The sequence below is a fragment of the Corvus moneduloides genome, chromosome 5 (assembly GCF_009650955.1).
Source record: "Corvus moneduloides isolate bCorMon1 chromosome 5, bCorMon1.pri, whole genome shotgun sequence".
Classification (NCBI taxonomy): Eukaryota; Metazoa; Chordata; class Aves; order Passeriformes; family Corvidae; genus Corvus; species Corvus moneduloides.
The window spans coordinates 59,175,696-59,193,752 of NC_045480.1; the positions used below are offsets into that span (position 1 = coordinate 59,175,696).

The window sequence follows — 18,057 nt, forward strand, 5'->3', positions numbered from 1 at the left end:
TGGCTAATGACCTCGAGATCGTTCCAGCCAGTTTTTTAAGGGTTGTACCATCAAGTTTCTGTGGCCCATCTGATTTGAAGCTCTATCTCCTCTAAGTACTTTCTAGCCTACTTTCCCCTGTTCTAGCCTGGGATCTTGCTGCTTTTTTTTCTTGTGGCACATATAAACTCAGTTTGCCACATGATCCCAGCTGACCTTTTCAGTGAAGATTAAAGCAAAAAAAGCATTAAAGCACACTGCCCTCCCCTAGGTCATCTATTAAGAGTTTCTCCCCTCTGTCATAGAGCAGACTAATACTGCCCTTGATCTTCTGCTGGCTAATAACGTGCTAATAGTTTGTTATCCTTGATGGCCCTTGTTAACTGCATCTCTACCACAGCAACTCTTATTTTGTACTTTATCACAACAGGAATCTTTTCTCCTCTGCCACATGTTCTACTTTCTCCATCCATTTCTTCATTCTGTGTAATTAGAAACCCCAAACACTGTTATATTGGTATATAAAAGGAGATGTACTTCTTGAATGCACCAAAACATACACCTCTGCCTGCAAAATGTCCTGGTGTTAAGAATTTTTCAGTATTAGCAGGAATAGAGATGCTATATAAACAATGCTTTAACCATTTATTGATTGGTGCTTTAATGACATCTGACTCTGCTAAAATCACAACCAGATGATGAGAAACCCATTGTTTTATTTAAACTCGATGTTGCACCACAGCCAATATCAGAGACTGAGTTTAGGGATAAAAATTGGTGCTGACAAAAAAATTCACTGGAAAGGAAATAATATCAAAATTAAACATATCTCAGCACTGGACTTTTGGCATGTTCCTTAGTACAGCTACTGAGAGGTGGGTATAACAGAAGCAGTTCCCCCAGGGTCTGGCAGCAGTGAGGGCACCATCTGGGTTCTGTGGTCTCAGAAAGTGCAAGGGGAAGGGGAGGGAAAACTCAGGAAGGGGGATGAGAGGGAAATATTATGAAGGGAGATGACTGCCATGGCAAGTGAGAATAAGAGGGAGGGGGAGAACAAATGTTTTGCTTCCTATGGGGGCCTTAGAGCTCCGGCTGTCTCTATCCTTCAAATGTGGAATTTACCACTTAAATCCCATAAATTATTTTTTTTCTTCTCCAACTTGCATCTGAAAGTAAACAACAAGCAAATGAGCAATAATTAAAGGTCAACCTTTTAAATCTTATTTAAACCTTTTGACTGAGCTATTTCTAGAATAAGTCCATACCGGACCCTCACTTCAGTGAAACTATTTATATGGGCAGGGATTACTCACATGAGTAAGAATCACAAATGTATTTCCTAATACATTTGCACCAAAAAACCCCAATTTGATCCATTTTTCTGCATGTTTCATGGATGCAATTTGAAACAATGAAGAAAGGCTTCAAGAGTGATCTTATTTCTGTTTATCTCAAGTTGGAAAGAAAACAAATTAATAATTTGCAAAGCAACAAAATTCAACCTTGAAATGCCTCTGGACATCAATTGTTGAAAGAAAGGAAAAACAAAATGCAGAAGGAACATGGGGATTACATTTAAAATCCAAGGAAAGAACAGCTTCTGTACAGAAGAAATGTTTGCTTTATACTCGGCACAGATGCTGTACAAGCAAAATTCTCAGTATATTAATATAAACTGTCTGAAAAAATTCGACCCGATTTCATAAGACCAGCAAAAACAAAACAAAGGGAAGCATGACGTTTATGGGTTTTTCCTCTAGCACAACCATGCAAGCTGAGCTGTGAAACTGTGATGGAAATATTAGAGCTGTTGTGCCTGAAAAAAACGCAGTGATCATTTCATTCTTCCTGTCTTTTAATGCTCCAGGGTTTTGGAGACGAATAGGAGCAATAAGTTCACTTTGCAGAATTAATGCTGTAATTCTTTATCATAAGAGCAGAGCATTACCTCAATCTGATTTTTCTACAAAATGGTTCAAAGTCTATTTTTAATGATGGCCCTAATTTGTTAACACCTTTTAAATTATTAATCCCCTTTATATTCAAGTAGTTATTGCATGTCATAACAATGTATCTATGCAGGGAAATTTAATAGTATTTTCTGCATGTCAAGAAAAGGCTTGTTCTGCAAAATGCTATTAAAACTGATAATGAGCTAAATATTTGCCATAGCAAACACTGAAATTACTATATCAATCAACTTTGGGTTCTCTTATTCAATAAACAAAATTTAACCTATTAACTTTGCCTAATTTTAGGCAGGAAAAAGCTTGTTTTCAGGCATATCTTGCCCTTGACTTCATATCTTTATCATCTGATAACTACATTTTCCTGGCCAATTAAGCCATTGTTTTGAATCAAATGTAGCAATATAAGCCTTTTATTCTGTCCTGAATGCAACTATATTACTGGATCCTGAATACGATTTTCTCCCAGCAAATTTAGACTACATTTTAAAGCTCACATATATCACAGGAAGACGATAAGCTATGTTCCTGAAGACACCTTTCACATTAAAGCAAAAAAAAAAAAAAAACAACCTTATATTGCAAATCTCTTAACTCTTCAGATCTCCCCAGATCTGTTTACGTGGCAGGTTTCTTGTATTAATATTTTCAGAAAAAAACCTCCAAAAATACAAAAACCTGCACACAAGCATCACTGCTGACAGGCACGAGAAGGAGAGCATCCTCTTTCACGAGCATCTGAAGCGTAAATCTGAATGCTGATTGAATACCTAACACCCCATTCCGTGACAAAAAAGAGGCAGGTTCCATCTCTGCCGGGTACATGCGAGCTGGAATGGTTTATTACATAAGCTGGAGTCTCGCCTCGGCAATGTGTGCTGCTGTGTGATGCTGCTGCTCATGCATAAGTGGCTGCACTCACCCGCTCGTCGCTTTTGTCACTGCAAATTGTTGTGTGATCAAGAGGGATCAAAGCGCACCCTCTAGAGGCTAAACAAAACCCCCGGCCCCGCGCACGGCGCCCGCTCCCCTGCCCACACCCGGGGGCTCTCTCTGCCCCAAGTCACCTCTTGCAAACGAAATGACCACAGTCAGTCATGAGAGGGTATTAAAAATATCAGCTTTGCCTTGGTTTCTCGATGTAAAATGCTAGAAGGGAAGGAGTGCTCCTTTGCAAGTGCACCCTGCATAGCATTGCTGTCCAGGGCTGTAGGGGCGTGGAAATTAAATGAAGAATGAGATATATTTTTTTAGCCCGGCCTACAGTAAGAGTCATGCCTTGCTCAGGCTGGACCTCCATCATGAAGCTCATCATGACTTCGAAGGAACATAAAGGAAGCAAAGTGCAGCCAAAAGACACGCTCCCACAGTTTCATGGAAAAGGGTGTATGTACTAAATTCAATAATCAGAGAATCACACAATGGTTTGGGTTGGAAGAGACCTTTAAAGGTCATCCAGTCCAACAAGCAGGGACTTCTTCAACCAGATCAAGTTGCTCAGGGGCCCATGCAACCTGACTGTGGATGTTTCCAGGGATGGGGCATCCACCACCTCTCTGGGCAACCTGTCCTAGAGTTTCATCAGTTTTATTATAAAAACCTTCTTATTTATATCCAGTCTAAATCTATGCTATTTCCATTTAAAACCATTGCCACTCATCCTATCACAACAGGCCCTGCTAAACAGTTTGTCCCCACCTTTCTTAGAGGTTCCCTTCATGTGCTGAAAGACTGCAACGAGGTTTCCTCAGAGGCTTGTCTTTTCAAGGCTGAACAACCCCAGTTCTCTCAGCTCTTCCTCATGAGAAGTGCTCCAGCCCTCTGACCATGTTTGTGACCCTCCTCTTGACTCACTCCAACATGTCCATATCTTCCCTGTGTTGAGGATCCCAGAGCAGAAAGCAGTAATCTGTATTTCTTACTGAAAGTCAATTTCTTAGTATAGAATATTTCCAATTAAATGATGGAGAGCCACTGCTGAATGGAAATTAACAGTTCTGTGTCATTTAAGTAAGACAATTCTACTTGCAAAGGCTCATGCTCGTGGACCTTTTTCCTCAGCTTACATTGAAATTATTGCTTCTTTTCTCATATTTCACATCCTAATTAAATAAAGCACCTGTGTGAAAGAATACCAATTTCATTTAATTAGGGGCAAGAACAGTATTAAGCTATTTTTCCTATATAAATTACTTCAAGAGTTGACCTAAAAGCACCAAAATTCCCCTCGGAACAATACTGTCATGTTAAATCTCCTACACTTTGCTCTCCAACACAGAACTCTGTTCATTAAGAAACAATTTTCTATTAAAGATCTTACTTTTCATAACGAATAATAAAAATCATGATTTTTCAAAAGCATACAATGGATTGATTGTTAGTACATGTTAAACTGTTTCATTATTTTTTCTGTTCATCAAGACAGATCAAATTTTTAGGCAAACATTTGCAATTGCTCATGCATATACTTGCATTGATGTAAACAAGACTGAGCTTGTGTCAGGAATTTGTGTGTAAATGCCGTTAAATGATAACAGCAATTATGCCCCTAGTGAGCATAATAAACCCGTGAAATCCTGAATACCTTACGGTTAAATTGAAAAGAATCTCCCATTTACAGAGGGATTGCTGTTGGAGGTTCAGAAACCTTCTCAGTTTCCTTGCAGTGACATGCAATACACAAAAAATTACCATTAGTGGCTGTAGTTTCAGTTAAAACTGATTTAAGGAATGTGCTTTGTAGTTTCAAGTATTTCTTCTTACAGCGCTGCTCATATGACAGGAAAACGAGGATAAAGAGTGACTTTGCAACAGGGGAGTGTTGCTCACTTCTGTCTCACACTGTGCCAACACAGAGAAGCACATACTGGAGCTACATCATGTGGAGATGCAGTGTGTATATGTATTTCATGCAGTCAGGAGGCACAGGGTAGAACACTCCACCACAATCAGCCAGTGGAGACAACTTCGGAATAAGGAAAGATCTATGAAGAGCTAGGATTAATTAAAAAAAAAATTGAATTTACTGGGCAGTGTGTCTGTGAATAATCCCTTTTTAAATCAAAACTATTATTTAAAGTATTAAATAAAAAACAAAGTTTCAGCTAACTCCTGCAGCAACCAAATTTCACCCTCAGACATGACAGAATCACAATTAAAACAACACTGATGGAGGAAAATTTTTTCATCTGTTTCCAGGAAAATGAGGTAAGAGTTGCTGTAAGAGCACAATCCTTCAGTCTCCTAAGTAATGATTACTTCAAAAGCCCTTAAGCCCTTGCTTTATCTACAGAAACTGAGATTCTCAGGCACATAGGAAACCTCAGTCTAGTAAAATGAAATGCAACAGCCTCCTTAATATCTAGACCACAAAGTTCTGTGTACACAGAAATCACCAGGTCAGGGGAAAAGAAGTTTTCCCCGTAACTGAGACTGTTTATGTCAGACATGAGCAAGTCCCACACACGCATCCTCAGAGACAAATACTTGAAAATGTTTACAGATAGAGAGGCACTAGAGACTCAATGGTTATGAAAACTTGAACAAGAAGCTCAAGTTTATGGAAATCAATAATGGAGAACATATTTCATTTTAAGTCTGACAATTTTCTTCCTTTTTTCCATTAAGAACACACGTCCCCAAACACAATATAAAAACCAAACCAGTGTGTGCCTCTACAGTGCACAGTGTATGTGTAAGTAGGGGAGAGAAACATCCTTTTTCTCCAGAGAAGCTCCATTAATCAGTCTGGAGATTTCACAGCACAGTGAGACAACTGAAATTGGTAGAAGAAAATCAAACACACCTCTATTTCACATGGAGTGAAAGAATGTATGGAAGATCAGCTTGCTGCCTGGCTATAAGTATTTCCACAGGATACACTTTCTGTTCAGCTATGATGAAGTCATTTTTCTGAAGCAGAGTCTCCTTCAGCAGAATGTTTGCTGGATGCAATTTGAGTGGGTTTTATTGATCATTTGATCTAGTTGAAGATTGATGCTTTTGGTACTCTCTTCCCTTAGTTATAACTTCTGCAGAAGACAAACACAGCCTCAGATTTTCTTTTCCATGAATGAGTCCTAAGCAAACAAGAGCCTTGCCAGCTTCTAACTTAGGTAGAAGCGTCTCTGTAGGAAACTTTTACTAATGAAGGCAGCTATTGTTAGATCTTAGTTGCGATAGAAAAAAGAGGGACATTTAGAAAAGAATTTGAGTTGAGAAACTGGAGCAAGGGAACTACAGCAGATAGTTTTAAAAGAGATTCTAAGATGAGAAAAAACCCTAAGCCCTTAATTCAGTTGTTATGGAATGGGAAAAAAAAAGAATTAATGAAAAGGGAATAAATGCATTTGACAAGGGCTCAAAAGGTGAGCTATCTGACTTATAAATATTTTGATTTCTCATTGCAGAAGACTGGCAAAACAGGACTCAGTACAGCTTTATGAGAGTGCAGAGTTGTGAAAGCACACACTAGTACTGTAATTTCATTCTTTGGGGATATAGATTCAAGTAGTGAACTCTGAACCTAGAGAAAAATCAGTCTGGTTTTTGAAGTATCAAAATATCCAGTGTAGAATGGATAAAGAGTCTGTTCAATTCTCCTATTTGTGTTTGTAGAAAGAACATCCTCAATCACAAATAAGGATCTAAAAGTATTTTATTTAAGTTCAGTTGCATCCCTAGGAAGAGATGAAGTATGAGTGGGTTAATCTGGTAAAATGAATTGAGAAATCTAGCTGCTTTCCTGCTTCAGAAACTTATGTAAGGGAAAGAGTCCTGAATTATGTAAGAGACTTTGAATAACAAAGCTTCACAGCACTTAGGGAGACCATTTAAGAATATGTAGCAACCCTTCCCCCTGCATTGGTTTTTCTTGGGGGTGAAGCCCTTGTTCTGCCTGCCCTTTTGGAGTGGATATCAACCTACCGTGCTCAGCTGAGTGATATGGACTAGTCCTACTGGGCAGTGTAACTGCAAAATAAACAAGGAAACAGCAGCCTTGCATTTGCTCTCTACCTCCTTCCATCAGTCGTACTCATAAGGAAGAGCTACATTCCATCATATATAATTTATACTTAGACTAAGTAATCTTTATAACCATCCTCTTCAGAAATCACTAGAACATTTTCTTCTAAATACCAGTATGTGCCAGATAATTCCTGTCTCTTCCATTTACTGCAAAGAGGGAAGGGATGAATTTGAAGAATACAGAGTTTCAATTACAGACAACTTCCCATTTTTTTTCTTTTCTCTGCATAATTTTACCCTTTAGAACAGACTGCTGGTGGATGATGTGGAAAATCAATTGCCAGCTTTTTCTAAGAACAGACAAGACAAACTTCTCTCGGAAATTACATAAATACTTTGTATTGTTGCTCCTATATACGGGCTGGAGAAGATGACTTCCTAGAGTCCTTTCCATTACTATTTTTCGATGATCCTATGCTTATTGTCCTGGCTCATTAAATTCCACAGTTCTGGAAAAGACTGGAGATGATGCTGCCAAGGTGATTTGGGCGTCTTCAAATTAACCCCACAGGCTTTGGCACTGAGAAACACAAAGACTGCCAACTGCTCTCGACTTTTTCCCTAGCCTGCCTCTGATCCTTCTAACTGGCATCTATTCAAAGTAAGACTGAACTTGTACACTTCTGTGTTGAAAGGAATCAAAGTCCCAGAGATTACCAGAGTGTCCCAGAGACAAATACTAGAACCAGATTATTTTAAATAGCAGATTATATGGGAACTAAAAGTAGGTTTGATTGTTCTATCCAAGTATCCCTACGTAAAGAAAACCTCTGCTTCCATGTCTTATCGTATTCAACTCCGATGTCTGAGGCACTTGCATCTTCACAAGTGGTGAATATCCCAAATCTCTCCATCCGAAAACAATTATTTCCCCTTTACAGATTTTATTGAAGACAAATCTCTTTCTAACAGTGCCATTAACACATATCAAAAGAAGCCCAGGGAGTATACCCAAAGAAGGCAACTGAGAGGTGCTTTACAATACTGGGAAGCAAATTAGATGAGTTAACATTGACGATAATTTAACTAATAAGCTAAAAATATTACAATACAACTGGAAAGAAGCAACAGAGTAGCAGTTTGTTGTTATTTGGCTTAAAATTTCAGAAGACGCAAAACATTTGCTGTTGCGTCAGCCTTACTGATGCCACTCAGCTTTCAGTGTTCTTATTCAGATATAGACAGGCTGTTAAATGGTGAGAGCCACAAATAGTAGGTTAAGTTATTCCACATACATAAAGTCTGACTCGAGGGTTCAAGGCTCAGCCTGGCAAGCTAACAGCATGTTCTACAATTATGCAGATAAGAAGCACTTCAGCAAACAGCATTTGAAGAAATGCCATGCTGAAAATGCCACATCACTACGACACTGAACAGCATCAATAGTGATGGTTGCCTCTTTCTGCAAATATCAGATGTCACAGCATTCAATTTATCTGCATCCAAAAAATGTTTTCAAACTTGCACTGTAAGGAATCTTAGTTCCTGAATTGATACTCAATTCTCCCTGGAATTGAAAGGGATGGAGGGATGTCTTGTATTGGAACCTTCTTCTAGCACTTCCAAAAGACTGACACTGATGTCTTCAGTCCAGTCAAGGAGGGGAGTAACAGTGTCCTGCTGTTTTGGTCCTGTGGTGACAAAATTGATATGAAGAAAGAATTACACTGCAATTTGCACAGTATTACTTTATGCTGCAGCGCGTGCATGGTATTACCAATTCCAGATGGCTCAGGGAACAAGGGATTTAATTTGAAAGAGAAATGTTGCAAGAATCTAAACACAGAACTTGAATACAAGGTTCTAATGACTGAAATGTAAGGCCTAGATCTACTGCACAAGGTACTATTATAGACCACATAATAAATTTTAAGGTGATGTCTAAAAATCATAGGAAGACCTAAATGAAATTTAAAAATAGCCTGAGTAAATGTAGCCTACAAAACTAAAAATAAATAAAAATCAAGAAGCTGTAAATACGAGATGTATTGTATGCACATAATGATGTGTGTATTTATATATTTTATGGGTATAACTGAAGAACAGAGTTCAAAATGCCCTTGAAAATCTCTACACCCCGGTGCAAATCCTCTAGATCTCTTATTCAAATGAGGAAATAAAACCCACTCCGAAAATAAACTCTTATTGTCACTTCAATACAAGGTTAAAATGGATCCATTGCTGACTTCATCCATTTGCCAGTTGTTGACAGCTGTCAATACAGAGATTTGATTTCTTTATCCAAGCAACAAACATTACATTCGTATCTTCAGAGAAAGATCTTGACTGTGAGCTGCAGTTTCACTGCCCCAACTCAATTACTGCATTCTTGAACTGCAATGTATTCATTTGTGGGCAGTGGGGCAGCCAGTGGGAGGGTATTGATTGGAGTATAATGTCATGTGTAGCAACGAGAGCAAGATGAAAAGTGTTTTCTGCTTAATGGGTTGGTATTAAGTAGGTGGGAATGGCTTCTAATTAGCCAACAATTGCTGTGTTTCTCAGTTTCCCTCCCTTCCCTCCTCCAGTCGGTCACCAGCTGCCAATCTCTCTCTCCTTTTCCTTTTTTGTGTGGAGTTCATTGCTCACTGCAGTGAAAGCCTTTGTTTAAAAAAGAGGGCTCCCAGGGTCTCATCTGCCAGGGTACAGCTTGCTGCCTGCGATGAGTAGCAACTGTCAGTTTATTTTATCTCAACCTTTTCATCATTCTGCTGAAACTGGTCGAGTGAAACCACCTGAGAGACCTGAGGATTCAGTACCTACAAGTCATTAGCCAGGACTGCTCAGTCTCTCCCCACACAGCAAGTCAACTGAACACTGCTTAAAATATAGTCCACTTTAACCCCATATTTTCCTACGGACGTATTAGGACTCCTCCTGCATCTTCCACATTTTAGTTGCATGATCATTCATTAAATATACTACAACTATGATTAGTGAGAAATATATTTTCCCAGCAAATATATTCTTTAGAAATACAAAATATAACACAGTAAAATCTAATTAATAGAATAGCCTCAGTCTGAACCTCCCCCTTATCTAGGTTATGTTCTCCAGCACAAATACCATAACTAGCAACTCCCCCAATTATTTGAACCTCTGCTTGTCTTGAAGTTTTTGATAATGCAGTTCAAAGGGACAAAATCTACTTATAGATACAGTTGTGGCACCCTCCTCAAATCAGTAAGATTTTGTGGGCATAAAAAAAAGCAGTTTCTGGTCCACAACTTTTAACATATATGCAACATTCTCCTCTCTTTGCCATGCAGTTTCTCTCTCTGTTGGTACACACACATATATGTTCATGTACTCCACATGCACACCCACCTTCCAAATGGCTAATGGAGTTGCAGTACAATCATTAAAAACTTATCAAAGTATGTGAGAGAAAGAAATATTTGATTTTGAACTAAAATAAAATGAAATGTATCTAAATCAAATTCCATGTCATTAGCCCAAGCTATCTTTTTCTGGTAACCACAGCTAACTTGTTGCAGTCATTACTAACAGTTTTAATACAGCAACTGAAGTATTGCTTTCCCTGTACAAACAGTGAGCCTTTTCAAGATCTATAAGAGATGACAAGAACAGAAATCCAGTTATCCTTCAATATATCCGCTGATTTCTTAATGCTTGAAATCGTTAATGTTTCATCTCAATTCTCTTCTTACTGCAGCATAAGTGTGCATACTTGTATGAATATCAACAAAATGAAATATAATTTGATTTCATACTATTCTCAGAACTGAGCTAAAGGTACTAGTAAGGACGAGCTCACTCTTGGAGAATTACACATTTCAAGATGCTGTTTGGCAGATTTAAAGATTCTGGAGTCAAAGAACTGGGCTCCATAGCACCCTGAAGCGACATTTTCCACCAAGACCCTGACGTGTGAGGTAAACAGAGGGCTGCAAGTGCTGCACCCAGGATAAGAAGCAGTGGACACTGTGCAGCACACGTCCCTCTCCCCTCCTGGTTCGTACCAACTGGTTTTCCTTGACACCTCTAGTATGAAGTTCCCATTCCTCAAATTCTTTGGGTACACAACATAAGCTGAGCAAGATTACTCTAGAGCACAGGTATCCTCCATTTTTCAGCTTCAGTTTTCTATCAGCAATGAGTTAAATGCACAGTGCTAACAGATGCCCGGTTGGGATGCACAGACACAGTCAGACAGCTCCGTGCCTCCGTTCATGTGACCTATAAATACCAGACAGTGTGAAATCCACCTTCACAAGAAAGACGGGAGTTGAGTGTCGGCTTTCACAGACATTGTCATTAGCAGATGAATAAACATAAGGTTTACTTACAAGGGGTGTTGGGCACTTGCAGTTCCCATTTCAAAAACTGCTGCGGAAGATTAATTCCCCACAGGAGCCGACACCAGCTACACTTTGTTTGACTAATATCCGTAGCAGCTCCACATGCCAAAAATTAAAAAATAAGCCAGAATTTTAAGGAAAAGAAACTGTATTAAACCACTGTAGCAAACATGGAAAAAATATGAAAAAAAACTTGAATAAGAACAATTTCAAATCACCCTCTCCATATCAATTACTCTATTGGATACTTACTGATGCCAATATTGTAGGATAGTAGCTTCATGTTCAAAATGATGTACTTGTATTACACATGATGAAAAATACTGTATAATTACTTGGCTCTGTGGCAAGACTTGTATGAGGCCTTCCATGGGAATATTCTGTATTATAGATAATATTGAATGCTTAACTGAGTGAGTAGAAACAAGCAGATGAGCCTGGAGGCATGGTCATCTACTTAAGCATGCATTTGGATCTTCAAGCTAATTAATCACCCAGCTGTGTACTTAAACTTAGTCAATCCATTCCCACTTAGGTGACTAAGATCTATCCAAAGGCCATTTTGATACTTCACAATTTTCTATTAACCAACTTGTCAGGATACTCAATAGGAAGTGTGATTCTTTCCACTTCATTCTCTGATCACAGTGTAATAAAACCACAGAGCATGAAGAACAGTGTGAAAACAGTAGGAAAATAGAGAAAAAACTCTCAAAAATCTGCTATTGATTCTACTACAAGCACAAAACATATACCTAAGAAGATATAAGTTGAGATGCGAGCTACTGGGGGGTATAGAGGTAACTGACTTACACTCCTTAAACATTGGCATAAACACGCATAAAATTGGAACTCAGAGTGAAGGTGCAGGGCCAAAAAAGGAGAAAGAATAATTTGCAATGTAAAAGTGAAGAACACGCAAGAAAACACAAGAGAACAGACAGGGAATGAAGAGAAACAAAAAAATAATAAATGTTTCAGAAACAGTTCAAAAAATCACAAAACATCTCTGGTGATTACAGAAAAGAATAAAGAGAGGTGGATTTTTGGGCAAAAGAAATACGGTTTCATAAATACATAAAATTGTGGAAGTAACACTGCACTTTTCAAAACAGATTGGCTCATTCTAAATGGAAATCATTTAAATCTTGACTATCTTCATACCACAGAGTCTTAATAAAACCAGCAATTTGTAACTTAAACATAAGAGGAACATAAAAGGATGTATCTAGGCAGGGAAAAGGATCTCAGAAAAATCTCTCTCAAAGATGCAGAAAAGAAAGCTGGCTTGGGAAACCCAGGAGAAAGAAGGTGTTTGATACGCTGCCTGTGACTCCTGAGATGACCTAAGGGTTCTGTTACAGAACATACACACTGAACACAGTTTCTATGTCTTGGCTTTGATTTCCTGTGTCCAGAGATTGTTGGGGAGCTTTGGGTAAGGAAGGGTTTGCAGCAGAGAGCTGTTTTCATGTTGGCCTGAGGTCTATACTGGTTGGCATACATGGCAGACAGCACCAATAAAAGATTCTTTACAAAGTCTAAATGACAACAACCATCTCAGTATTAAACAAACCCACAAAAGCCTGATCTCTGGCTCTTTATGAGGATCCATTCTCCCTTCTGAGCATAAACCCACTAGATACACCTCTGCTCGTGTATGCAGCAAAGAAAAGGAAAGGATGGGCACATGTGGAGAGGCCCCAGGGCCGCTCCAAAAGTTTTCCAGCTGGCTGTTCCTACTTTGGCCCTGCCACATGCCACAGGGGACTGCCAGAGCACAACTCCTGCGGGCTGTTTTGTTTTGTGACTCTTTTCATCAATGCTGCAGTCAAACCTAAAACTTATAGGCACCTCAAATCAAGGATTTCTCCAGAAGTGACCTAACATGGTGGGCAAGAGCTTCAATTTCTTTTGCACCATTCTATAAAATCAAGCAGGACTGAACTTCTGCCCTGAGAATAGCCACTTTTTAAACTGCAAAGGAACTCCATTTATGTAGAAGTACTGACAATGCAGTGCACAAAACTATGCTAGTTCAGTGCATAAAGCTACACTAAAGGGTCTGACAATATACTGCAATTTGAACATCACTTTCAGTTTTTTTTTTTCCACAGGAAAGAACAATTTGCCTTATTTAGGAAACCATTTTCTGCTGATCTAGGGAGCTTGTCCGAGAAAACACAGCTGGATGCCAACAATATTTAGCACAGGACCTGTCTAAAGGAAATGCGTGGCAAGATTTAGATGGTTCCATACAAAATACCAGATGGCAAGAAACCTAGATGAGATCCAAATTCTCCTGTGGGTAAAATGTTTTTATATAACTATTGATGACAAGAACACTCACAATCACAGTCAGGGTGATATTTTTTTGAACCTATAACACCACTTAGTCATAAAAGAACTGCCAACACTCAGCAGACTATGAAGAAACTTCAAACACATTAATCCATGGTTAAACATGAAAGTGTTCCATGAACCCTCCTCTCGAATATGGTACAGCAAATCCACACACCTGACCTAGATCTGATCCTGTCTAATGATTCCCAATTATTTAAGTCAGTATTTAAAAATAAACCACATTTAAAGCCCCCTGGATGTTGCATTAGTACCAAGCATGAGAACACTGAATATCAGCACTCCCATCTTCTCAAACAACTTCAGCCACCAACAGAAAACAGAACAAGCTACTGCACTCCTGGCAAAACTGACACAGATGTTTATAACGTGTTCTCAGGCTCTTCACTGAGGATCTGGTGCATCTGGCCACTGATCACAGTGTGCTGAAAAACCTCCCTGTCACCCTCAGTTCTTCTCTCCACACTTGATTCTTTCTGTAGTCCAAGAAATAATCACTCTCACTTACTAAAAATATCAGTCTATCTCTAAGCAGACTTAATACATACTTAAAAAAACAGATCCCAACTAATAATAAATAACATAACATATATGAACCACATAAGCTGATTTTCAGAAACACACCTGTTCCATGCCATCCACATCTATACACAAGCATGGTCTATTTCAACCCTTAGTTAAGACCGCATCAAGACTTAGTTAAGAATATTTTAAGACTGTATCTAGCATTAACATAAAAAAAGACTGATATTTTTAAAAGCTAAAGGTGAGACAAGATAAAATTTAGCAAGTGATGAGTGCTAGGTGACGTGAAGAAAGAAGAGGCAGCACAAGTTTACCAAATTTTAAGAAAAAAAAAAAGACAGAATCACCTCTCAATTTTTTTTTCCTGATAATTTTCCTAAATAGATATATTTCAGCATTTTAAACCCTGGTCTTTTTCCAGAAGAGAGCAAAGAATTCTGTTTGAGAAACCCCATAAAAAGGTACAGAAGCCATCCTGTGAATTTCAGTAGGGGACTGAAGCATTTGAACTGCTTTCAAAACAGGCTTATTAAAAAGTGAGCCTTGGAGTCTGTACTTGGTCACACACCTCCTTTACATAATTTAAAGTCATAGTTCTTATTTACCAGAGTGAACAATAATGTATATAATTATATACCCACTGTATATAACGAACAACAGTGTCTATAATTCCCTTATTTCATGTTTAGCTGCATTTTCTGAGAAACCCCAAAATCTGTCTCTAAAATCCTTTCAATTTCTCCCTATTTCCAGACTAGCACACAGTGCACAGAGTACTGAGAGGGAGGAGGTGACACTAGGAGTTTTCCTGGAATTAGTGTACTTTAGACAAAAGAGAGAGTAAAAAAAAAAGCAGTTTATCACATTATGAAGCAGCCTGTTCTGCTGTTGGACACCATTACCAAAACGGCCCATAAATTACACCTCTCTGCTAAGTTACAGCAGAGAAATGTTAACTGAATTTGTTTAGCATAATCTTTGATCTCATATCTCACTTCTGACTCTCCCATCCTTTAGGGATAATCCTTTTATTAATGAATGACAAAGTTACACACAAGTTCAAGCTAAAACACACCTGGTAAGATTGCTGTTTTATAAAACATTAGCAATTTTGTGCTGGCCACAGCTTTTACAGGAAAAGGACTATAAAACATCTTAAAGAGCTTTCAAAAATGTGACTCAGTAGGATGAAAATGTAATTTTTTGAACAACACAAAAAGGACAGAGTCACACTGTGGAAAGTACCATTCCTTACATCCATGAGAGGAGGCTGGAGAAAGAATATTGAGGGACTACATACTTGGGAGTAAGAACAAAAGCTCATTGGATTGTATTTTCCAAGCTATAGGTTTAGCTGGAAAAACTGGAAAGTGCATGGATTTTAAATTATATTGAATGCTTCTCAGGTGTGGAATGCTAGAAATAGTCCTGATCATGCTGAAGTTGATGGGACCAGATAATTTCATTGATCATAAGACTTCACAATTGATGACAATATGCAGTATTTAAAGGTATCATAAAAAACTCCAACAAAATAAACACAGGAAACCTATGGTAAAATGCGTCAATTTTGTCAAGTTCTCCAAATTCAAGAAAAGTAAACCTAAATTGTGGTCACACTAGTATGTAGCACATACTATTTCTCAAGAAAACAACTGAAGACTTTGTAGGATGAGGAAAACATTGTCTTTTAAGTCTACTCTTAAAACTGTTCAGATGATTTCAAGCATTCAAGGGCTCTTGCTGAGGCACAGCCCTGCCAGACACAAAAACCTGGACTGAGAGTTACCAGACTCACAGAAAACAATTTCTGGTCAGCATTTCATGTCATCAACATGCAAAATCTGATTCAAAAATTTCCTGCCTTCAGCGCCTTTAATTATTCTTCTTTCCTCTAGAAGGCAGCAAGTCAGGTGATTATTTATTGAAAGACCTGTGAAATGTTTTCTCATCAGACAGTGTTAGGCTGTGGGCTCCTTTTTAGGATTTTATGTGGAGTCACAATCCTTTGCCTACTGATTCTGCTGATAATGTTTTTTATACATTTTACTAAACATAAAAAGAACAATAAAAACATATTTGTTGTTGCAGTGGCATCTCACTATGATATAAATAACTCTCTTGTAAGTGAAGTCAGGTGACTGAGTCAAAGGCAGCAGATAGAAACACATTCTCCTTTGCATTTTTAAACATTGTTTTCTGACAATCCCATCCCTTTTGTCCATGACAACTCTGGTCAAAACGTCTATTTTATTAATAAATGTTGAGGTAAATTGAGTAATTAATGGTTCTTCCTGCCCGGTTATTGAAATGATTGATTCAGAAAATAAGTCTTGGTTGAAAGACATAAGGTAATATGGCAGTACTTGAATTTAAATGTAATTGTTTCCCCACTAGCTTAAGTATTTCTTTTGCCTAAGACTACAGAAACTACTCTTATTTTTTTGACACAGAAAAATTTTTCAGTCAGAACAGTTATAAATAAAAACTTACTACCTTTCTTCTCCCTTCCATTAAATTTCCCTGTGGATTAAGAACTACCATTGTATCTTGTCTTTCTCTGTTCTATCCTCAAAAAGACTGAGAAAAATCTAGTAGATTATCAACACTGAGCTGTTTGAAAGAGCTAGAAATACTGCTCTATTATCACAGCAGGAATTTCCTAAGTGATGAGTTCATCATAGGATGCACAGACATTCTACTGGAAGGTAGAAAAAAGGCTGTACCTGAAACTCAAAGCCAGCAAATCCTAATCTTGAACTGGTGCCAGGTCATGTTTTGCCAGACAAAGATATTAAAAATGTAATGCCAGTACTAACGAGAGATTTGGCACACGAAACATGAGGAATGTTACAGATTGTGCTGACAGTGTGACACTATGTTTTCCTGGATGTAATCTGGGTATCATGAGAGTAAGCTTGGAGCACTAATGAGAAGAATGATATTGAACTGGAAGAGCTGCTAAATATGCAGTAGCCACAGGGTTCCTGGAGTGAAGTGGAACTGAAATGAAAACTGCAATACTGGAAGCAACAGAGGGTAAACTAGGCAGAAATACAGAAGGAAGAGAATCTCAGCAGGCAAAACTTGTTTGTGGTACCACGCTTGCCAGGACATAAAGGGCTTTTCTAATCATAGTCTGTTTATCCCTGAAGTACAGTTAAAGAGGAGCAGGAATCTCGAGCTTAAAGGGGCACATATAATTTCAGGATATAAATGAGTTTCACAACTGACTGGAAAAAGCGATATATAACAGAAAACCCCTTAAGGTGCAAGAGCTCAAATTCATATTGGAGATACAAAGTTCATTCCATGTCTTTGAGGTTCCTGTGGTTTTTTTGCTGTTGCCATTGTTGATTTTTGTTTGCCTCCTATTTGTATCAGCTACAGATATAAACAGATATAAAATTCTTTATGGATTCTTTTTTTGACCATCTCTGTTGGAATTCTCGGCATTTGCACTACAGGTCTAGACAGGAGACATGCATCCAAATAACTCGGACAGTCAACAAAATCTCTTAGTGTGCTAAATGTTCACTTATTGAGACACAAATCACAAATACAGCCATTGAAAAAGTGCTACCATCACTAGAACTTTCAACAGAATGCTATCTAATTTATCTCTTCAGCCTGCAAATGAATGCCCATGTTCCATAACTCTCAGTAGCTCCAGTGTTGCCTCTTGTATCCTGACTCCTGTTAAATTGCTAATATCTTCAATTGCCACTTATTTTATATACAAAATTCACCACTGAAGTTTTACTTAATTTTCCACTTCTATGAAAGGGTGAGATACACAAGAAAACAGCAGCCTGGCAGTTCTTTGTCTTTGGGAGTAGGATTACTGAGGGAATAACATGGTAACAGAAGCTCCA

The 18,057-nt window shown here is 38.3% G+C and overlaps 1 protein-coding gene across 2 annotated transcripts in view; it reads right to left on the bottom strand.

Moving 5' to 3' along the window:
* Window positions 1–18,057, bottom strand: part of TTC29 (tetratricopeptide repeat domain 29) — a 117,704-nt gene that overhangs the window by 26,142 nt on the left and 73,505 nt on the right. The window lies entirely within an intron of this gene.